Source organism: Rattus norvegicus, chromosome 7 (genome assembly GCF_036323735.1).
Source record: "Rattus norvegicus strain BN/NHsdMcwi chromosome 7, GRCr8, whole genome shotgun sequence".
In the NCBI taxonomy this organism is placed as follows: domain Eukaryota; kingdom Metazoa; phylum Chordata; class Mammalia; order Rodentia; family Muridae; genus Rattus; species Rattus norvegicus.
The window spans coordinates 57110418-57119463 of record NC_086025.1 but is presented as its reverse complement, the minus strand read 5'-3'; the positions used below and the strand labels follow the sequence as shown (position 1 = coordinate 57119463).

Genomic DNA, 9046 nt, shown 5'->3' with positions numbered 1-9046 from the left:
GGGAGGGAGGAGGGAGAAATGAAGAAGAAGACACGAGAGTTCAGTCACTGGCTGATGAGACAGAGAAACTCTGTTTTGAACACAGAAGACAGATGAAGTTCAAATTGCATTATTTGGGCTCTCAGCCAAATCACATGATCATCTAGTATTCTTAATATGGCCAGATTTTAACAATGTCACACTCTAATAAGCCAAATGTGATTCCTTTCAATATTTATTTATTATATGTAAGTACACTGTTGCTATCATCAGACACACCAGAAGAGGGCATTGGATCCCATTATGGATGGTTGTGAGCCACCATGTGGTTGCTGGGATTTGAACTCAGGTCCTCTGGAAGAGCAATCAGTGAGTGGTCTTAACCACTGAGTCATCTCTCCAGCCCCTTAACACTAGGTTTTAACAGTAATCTTGAATTTCTTCATGACTAGAGCATTCTAGATGGGATGTGATGTCATAGTACCTCAAGCAAAAGTAAATGGATAACGGAATCATGTTCTGAATAGTTACCATGTTCTTTGTGCCAGCTCATTAACCAAAATTTAATCCCAGTCTTTTTTCTATAGCAAGAAGTTCACCTGTAGTTGAGAGTAGACTGATGGGTTACAATTATGAATGCCCCATCTAGAATGTTCTGGTCATGAAGAAATTCAAGGAGATTACTGTTAAAACCTAGTATTAAGGGGCTGGAGAGATGACTCAGTGGTTAAGACCACTCACTGATTGCTCTTCCAGAGGACCTGAGTTCAAATCCAGCAACCACATGGTGGCTCACAACCATCTGTAATGGGATCTGATGCCCTCTCCTGGTGTGTCTGAGGATAGCAACAGTATACTTCCATATAATAAATAAATATTGAAAGGAAAAACACCCTAGTATTAAGATTAGTAAATTTTAGAGCTGTTGAAAGGGTAAAGGTGAAGAAAGGAGTTAAAATTTACTTCTCTCTTTTTTTAAACCTTTTTCTGTTAGAATAAAGTGTAACCAGGCACAAATGGCATCATGAGCATGCTTAAAGCATGTCCTTTCCTGCCTCATCAGCTAAACACATGGCTACCCAAGATTAGGAAAGGTAATTTGCATGGTTTAAAAAGTACACCAATAATAATATTACGGATGTCAGCCAAGCCGTATTCTGAGTCTCCTGTGTTCCAAATATGATTTAAAGGGCTTATGCGAACTGATGTCTGAAACCTTTATAATACACCATGAAGTAGTCTTCATTACACTTATTTAGTAGAAAAAGAAATGAAATGAAATTAAACTTTTTCTCATAAACCTTAGCTTCTTGGAAACTCAGCGCAGAGCTAGAAAAGAAACTTCTTCATCAACATTAATAACTCACTTTCACTGAAAACACTTTCATTTGGCCTTCCTTACTGGGCAGATAGGCCATTGGTCACACCCTGCTCATCTGATTGGTGGTGATATTCACAGGCTCAAAACTATGCAACATTTAAAAAGATTCCCAGGTCACTTATGACAATACTCCCGTCTTGGATTGTTTTTAGATCAACACCTCAACCTGTGGGTCGTGACCATCAGAAAACACACATTTCCAATGGTGTTAGAAACAGAGATGTCACTCAGTAGCAACTACAGTTATGAAGTAGCAAAAAAATACATGAATAAATGTATGGTTGGTCCAAAGACCATTGGAAATCATGTTTTAATCATCACAACCCACAGGTTGAGAACCAGTGTTTTAGGACACAGTATCTTTTTATGATGGAAATGTCTTAGTGCCAATAAACCAAAAATAGTTCCACCTCAGTCACCCAAGATCTTCTTTACCAATGCAACCCAAGTGAGAACGTCAAGAGGTGTGCATGGAGTTGTGCTTTGGTATCACAGACTTCCCTGTAAAGGAACGAAGGAAGCTGGTCCTCATCAGAATATTGAGTCATCTAATTTTCGTTCCTGATAGCCAACCTTCCCCACCCTACCCCACCCCCATCCCCACTCCCCAACCCCGCATCACCCTGCCCAGGACTCCATCTGACTTGTCTACTATTGAATTGGCCAAGTGAGGGCATGAGAAAGATCTAATGTGAACCTTACACTGATGTTCTTTGAGTTCCTTTTGCACAAAGCATGAAAACTCACTATCCTAGTTCTACCTCAATGCGAGAAACAGACTCTGATGTGGGAGAGGCAGGAGGGGGGAAAGGAAGTCAGCAGGAAGTGCAAGGGGATCCAGAGAAGGAAGTCAATAGAAAGCTTAGATCAACAGTGCACAGAAGACTTGAGATTCAGAATGCAGACCACTCAAGACTGGTCAGCTACAGGATGGGAATCATTTATGTAAAATCACGGCGGCCAGCAACAGTTTGGAGCCTGAACATCTTGGATTTGGGAATAGTTGCATATCGTAATGGGCTGTCTTGGAGATGAGACCCAGATGGCAATGTGAAGATCATTTATATTTTTATATTTATACACATACCCTATAGGTAACTTTTATATAATAACCTTAGTGTATCTATGTTTTGATACACACACACACACACACACACACACACACACACACACACACCCCAAGAGTTTAGGTGTGGAATTTTCTATTGGTGGCACCATGCCGGTACTGGAACACCAGAATCTGAAAACGTGTAGATAGTGGACGCACAGCTTGAATCGCCGTCCATTCTTCTCCGTTCTACTCCCATCATGCTCTGGAACTGCTTCTACTGCAGAACATGCCGAGAGGACACACTCCTCCTCCACTGCTGCTGCTCTTTAAATTCTTTTAGTGGTAAAATTAATTCTTACGACGGCAAAACAATCTGATGTGCAATCTTCTATCCAAGCCTCCCATCACCCCCCTTTGAAGCAGTGAGGTACACTGCACATTTGCTTCTGCCACAGGAGCTCTCGAATTTCAGAACGGAGGATCTTTGCCTAAAGCTTTTTGGTTTCTTCTTTAAGAGTGACGTTATATAGCCCAGTCTGGCCTCCAACTAGAGATTCTCCTGCCTCAGCCTCTCAAGGGCTAAGGTTACCTTCGTGTGTTCACATGCTTGAACTCAATACCTTTATTATGCCATGTGTCACTACTGGGCCCTTGTTTATGGAATGCACAACCCCAGGAAAGGCTCTGCTTCAGAAGTCTTACTTTGAGGGAGCTGATATTAGAGTACAAGGGTTCTCTGGGTACTGGCAAGTCACTGGCTTACTGATCCACAGTTTGAGGCTACGAACAGTTAACATTTCATTAATTTCTGCATCCTATAAAAGGATGATTCATGACTTTGATTTAATGGTGTCCTTCAACTGTCCGTCCAGCTACACTTACAATACGGACTGTAGATTCCTTACTAAAGTCTCTATCCACGACTGAGCAGACATTCACTATGTGTGGTGGGTTGAGTAAGAATGGCCCCCAGAGGCTCATATATTTGAATGCTTAGGGAACAGTGTGATTTGAAAGGATTAGGAGGGGTGGCCTTGTTAGAGTGGCTGTGCCTTGTTGGAGGAAATGTGTCACCTGGCTGGTGCTTTGGGGTTTCAAAACTCCAAGGCAGTCTCAGTGCATTTCTTTCCCTGCTGGCTTTGGATCCAGATGTAGAGCTCTCAGCTACTAGGTCTGCCTGCATTCTCCAATGCTGCCTACAATGACAATAATGGACCAAACCTCCGAAACTGTAAGCAAGCTCCAATTCAGTATCTTCTCTTACAGGAGCTACTGTGGTCATGGTGTCTCTTGACAGCAATAGAACACTGACTAAGACACTGTGGATGAGTAAAAGAAGGAACGAGTAGATGGGGGAGTCATTCTCATTTCCTGTATTTCATTGAAAACTCCTACCCATTAAAATACATTGATTTGATTGTTTTTAAACTACTAAGAGACTAAAAACTCTTATTTCTTAAACCATCTATATGCCTTCTGAGTGAACCAGACAGGATTCACTAAAGGAAAGGTAGCAGTGACTGAGCGTAGATCCACTGACCTAGCTTCCGTACTGATTAGCAAAAAAAGAGAAAGAAAATGTATTCCAGGTCCTAAAGCCTGGAAGGCAATAAGACTTAGTTAGCAGAGGTAACAGAACAATAGGAACGTCTTTTTAATGCTAGCAAAAATAAAATTACTATTTGGAGGCAAACAACACCCCAAATCTATTTATCTAATAGTAGAAGAATAGAAGCCAAAATATATTTTTATGATTAGTTAGAGGGGACACAACACAGCCGTGATAGCAAACCTAAGCTCATTACAGAAAGGATGCTGACGTTTAATCAGATAGCATCATGAAAAGTGCGTAAATCAAAAGTAACTCACAACTCTTAAAACTTTCATTTCTTAAGGAACAAAATGAGCCCAAGATAAATCTTTTAGCAGGAACAAGCCCAGGGACAGGTGTGTGTCAGTTTCTCTGGGAACTAGGAAATGCTCAAACAGCAATCAATTATGTGGTAATGCATAATCTAGCAAACGACTACACATACATCCTTCTCTAAGATGTTCTTGTGTTCCTAAGGGGCAGAAGCAAAGTAAGATTGGAAGTGCGATCTACTCCTTTCTGGATTAATTCCTCTTCTCCAGCTATGTCTACTCAGTGTCACATCTTAGAACTTTAGGGAGCAGCGCTTCAATATAAATGGTTTAATTTGATTGACTGTGAAAAGCCAAAATGTGTGTGTGTGTGTGTGTGTGTGTGAGTGTGTGTGTGTGTGTATGTCTGTGCGTGTCTGTGTGTGTGTGTGCATGTACGCGAGCATGCATGGGGGCACACAGACATGCGTAAGCTTTCCTATGGTGTGTGGGGATGTGTGTATGCACATGTACGTGTGCATGTAGAGGCCAGAGCACAATCTTGGGTCTTGTTCTTAGGAATAAAGGATCTCTCTCTCATTGGCCGTAGCTCAACAATTAGGCTAGAATGACTGTTGGCTAGGAAGCCCCAAGGATCTTCCAATGTCCATCTCCCTAGGGCTTGGATTATAGACATATGTCCCTTGGGTACTAACCCAGTCATTTCCTCAGCCCTTTAAATACTTTTTGCCCACCGAAATTAACTTCAAATTTCACATTATTTTTAAAAAATAAAAGTATTTCACATAAACAAAGTACACCCAGAAGCTCTTCAAGTTACAAGACACTGATCACTTCTGAGAGATAAGGAGAAATCGGTGGGGGTGGAGATTAGAAGTGTCTAAAAGTCAGTGCCTTAAGAAAAATAAAAGACAAAATGCTTTCATTATTTATAGTCTCTATGCTGAGATGTTTAAAGTTATTTCAACAGGATGGTCTGGGGAAGGATTAAAGACACTGGGGTGTCCAGATACATCTAATTAGACAGCAAAAGCTGAAGACTGCCTTACATCACCATTTCTGCCTTCCCAGCAAGCAGCCAGCACCATGTGTAAAAACAGCTTTAATCATTATAACTGACCTTTGGCAGGATTAATAGGCTACCAGGCGTGATTTCTCACTGTAGGCTGAAAAACTGCAACTAACTCCAGAGAAAATTACATAACCACTGGAGCGAAAGACAAGCAAATAAGTTAGGCACGAGCCAATTGAGATGGAGTGGCCCAGCCTGTCAACGCGCCGCTCCTAAGCTTTGTCCTCTGGACACATAATATACACCCTTGGGTGCCAGGGTGAGGTAATGCTTTATAACATATAATAGTCCCCATTTTCTCCTTTTTAAACAACGCTGAGGTACCGCAGCCAGCATCATAGAAAGAGGAGAGGGTTAAGAATCAAATACATCTTGTCATCCCTGTACCCGGCAAGCTTATAAAAGGTAGGATCAATTTGCTTTAGCAGTGAGTAATAACCTCTATGTCCTTGAAGAAGCACTTTGAGAAATGCCAGAGTCACAGAACTATACAGCCAATGACACTGATTAAACGCTCTATTTGCTATATATTTTACTGAAGGTAGAGGTGGGGCAGTGGGTTGATATTGCTGTGGCTAGGGGAACCGCAGGGAGAAACCAGGTAAAGGCATCTTCCCTAGGGAAATACTGTTTGCAAACTTTGCACTTTCTGGTGAACTTCACTGAAGTCCGTATTTTATACAATCCTAGTTTAGTAGACTTCCTGTGCCCCCTCCGCCCAGTTACCTTTTCCCAAAGCTTACTGTCATCTCATAGGGGGTTTACCGACTGATGCATCTCACATGCAGCCAGCCCCATGCACCTGGAGATGCTACAGATCTTCTAGGCTGAATCTTACCTACCATGGCAGTGAAGACTAGGAGCACCCACACAGAGGATGATGCATCTAACGGAACTGAGGAAGCTCGTGATGAGAGAATTTATGCGACCCAGTTGGATATAACATCTTGTCCTTGCTTGATGAAACAAGGCCATTTCACTGTTAGAGCCTTGGGAAAAGTGCTTGCCTCAAAGTCTGTGCATGACAGTATCAAAACACTCAGATAACTATATTATTATTATTATTATTATTATTATTATTATTATTATTATTATTATTACTGTGATGGTTTGCATATGTTTACCCAGAGAGTGGCACTATTAGAAGGTATAGCCTTGTTGGAGGGAGTGCGTTACTGTGGGGGTGGGCTTGGAAACCCTCCTCCTAGCTCAGGAATGCTCAGTCTGTTCCTGGCTTCCTTCAGGTGAAGATGTAGAACTCAGCTCCTCCTGCACCATGCCTGCCTGGAGGCTACCATGCTCCCGCCTTGATGATAATGGACTGAACCTCTGAACCTGTAAGCCAGCCCCAATTAAATGGTGTCCTTTATAAATCTTACATTGGTCATGGTGTCTGTTCACAGCAATAAGATCCTAACTAAGACAATTATTATTTACTACTATGACTACTACTGCTACTACTACTACTACAACTTGGGGAGTAATTAAGGAAGACATTAGGTGTTGATCTCTGGCTTCTACACACATGCACACTTCACTCATGTACATCTGCTCACAAACACATACACCACATTCAGTTTTTTGTTTAATTTTTAAAATAGGCCACTTAACCTATAGGAAAAACAGCTCCCAAATGTTTCTGCACCTTGAGATACCTGAAAACTTTTTTTTAAATTACTATAGTGAGTCCACATCCCAGTCCACTAACTCGGAGTCTCTTGAGTAGGTGACCTAGATTTCACACCTCTCCATGTATTCCTAACCTACTGTCATGAAAAGCCAGTGGGACTGTACAACTGCATGGCGAGGCATGAGCATCACCTGGAGCCCTCCTCCAAGGGCGGCAGCTCAGCCACAGCCCCAGTTTCTGTCTCGGTCCGTATGGGCTACCGTTCTAAGACGCTCCTAGGCGATGTCGAGACAGGAACTCATAGGCTCATGACCTGCATCGATGTGTGTAGTAAAAGAATGACTCTCAAGCTGAGAAGGCTCCTCTCCGTTTGCCATTCTGAGCAAGCCTTTTTCCATTCGCACTCATCAAGACGCCCTGCTGTGCTCCTAGTGCAGATCCTTCAAAAGGACAAGGTGGGAATCACCATAAATGAGCATATCCTGCGGCTTGCTCTCTGCCCCATGATTCTGCTCTCCAAAGGACAAGAATCACAGCTTTGCCTCCGCTTCCTTTGTGACTCTGATAGTTCTCTACTAACCGAAACGACTCAGGCATAAGGACACCATCATTCCCTACCTGCGAAGGGAGGTCTCAGTTCCCTGCACAGAGGACTCTTGAGTGCATTGTTCTTTGGGTCCAGAGGTCAAGGTCAACCGTGGGCATTTTCAGATAACACAGTGGATAAATCAATTGCAAACCCTCCTGGGTACTCCCTTTGCTATCTGCAGGAACCGTACAAAGCATCACCCTTTCTAGAAAGCTCATTTGTAGCACACAGTGCACGGTTTTCTATAAAATATTATTGGATGCATTTGGGGCTGTTCCAACTCCCGTTTCTGTGTCTACCAAGAGAAATAAAAGTGAACGCTTCCCTTCACGTTTTGTGCTTGCACTCATGTTTAACAAATGCAAAGTTAATGGTAAAATATTTAATTTGCTTATAATTTTTAAATGACTTTGGTAATTGCCTTGAAAGATGGGTTGGAGCTATTCAAATATAAAATTGCATCCCAATTACACCACCCACCAGCTGGTAGCTTCAGGAGAAATTATGTAGTCACCTGTACCTCTGTTTCCTCACTTGAAAAGTGTGGATAATGCTAGCTCCCACCTCGAGGGAATAAACTCAGGCAGACAAACACTCAGCTCAGTGCCTATAGCACAACAAGTCTTCCATAGATGTCGGCTTTTCCCTCACTCTTACTTACTGGACACTCAACGAGCACTAAAGAATGTAACCAATGAACAAACAAGTAGCCAAAAAATGTTAGGAAAGGGAATACTTGGGTTCTACCATTCTTCAAGTCTGGAGTTGCTCAGTGTCTAAAATTTAAGAGGGCGTGGCTAGAGAGTGTGACTCAGTGAGTGTGAGCTGGAAGTATTGTGTTATCAGTGCTTTAACCTTGCTAAATTGTCCTGGGTTTTGTCCCTCCCTCCCTCCCTCCCTCCCTCCCTCCCTCCCTCCCTCCCTCCCTCCCTTCCTCTTCTTTTTTCTTTTTCTTTTTTTTTAATTTTATTTTAAAGATATGTGCCATCATTCTCAGCTTATAGATTTTGGATATTTAAATTTAAAATTGTGTGTGTCCATGTGTGTGCGTGCGTGTGTGTGTGTGTGTGTGTGTGTGTGTGTGTGTGTGTTTCTCCTGCATGCACATCCTTCCACCCTGTGCATGCAGTGCTGGAGGAGGCCAGAAGAAAACAGCAGACCTCCTGGAAGTGAAGATAGAGACAGTTGTGAGTCAGGATGTGAGTTCTGGGAATCGGACTCAGGACCTCGGCAAGAGCAGTCTGTGCTCCTCAGCACTGAGTCATCTCTCCTGCTCTTAACTGCTGAGTCACCTCTCCAGCCCACCCGCCTTTCCTGGTCACAAGATATGCTCATCACATCAGAACACTAGGATGAGCTTCGAAGTTCAGTAAATGCCTTGAGATTGTGTTCATTTATATTTTTTTTGTCAAATCTAAAGAAAAAGCTTTGCAGCTGGCCTAAATGTCAGTGTCATTTGGAGTCCTAACAACCCAGGTAAA

The 9046-nt window shown here is 42.5% G+C and overlaps 1 protein-coding gene and 1 long non-coding RNA gene across 9 annotated transcripts in view; one reads left to right on the top strand and one right to left on the bottom strand.

The window, feature by feature from the left end:
• Nucleotides 1-9046, bottom strand: part of Grip1 (glutamate receptor interacting protein 1) — a 657377-nt gene that overhangs the window by 358414 nt on the left and 289917 nt on the right. The gene's annotated exons all lie outside the window — the stretch shown is intronic.
• Nucleotides 1-9046, top strand: part of LOC134479878 (uncharacterized) — a 32174-nt gene that overhangs the window by 15963 nt on the left and 7165 nt on the right. Inside the window, exon 2 of the long non-coding RNA XR_010053721.1 lies at nucleotides 6591-6683. This is a non-coding gene — a long non-coding RNA (uncharacterized LOC134479878). The remainder of the gene's footprint in view (nucleotides 1-6590; nucleotides 6684-9046) is intronic.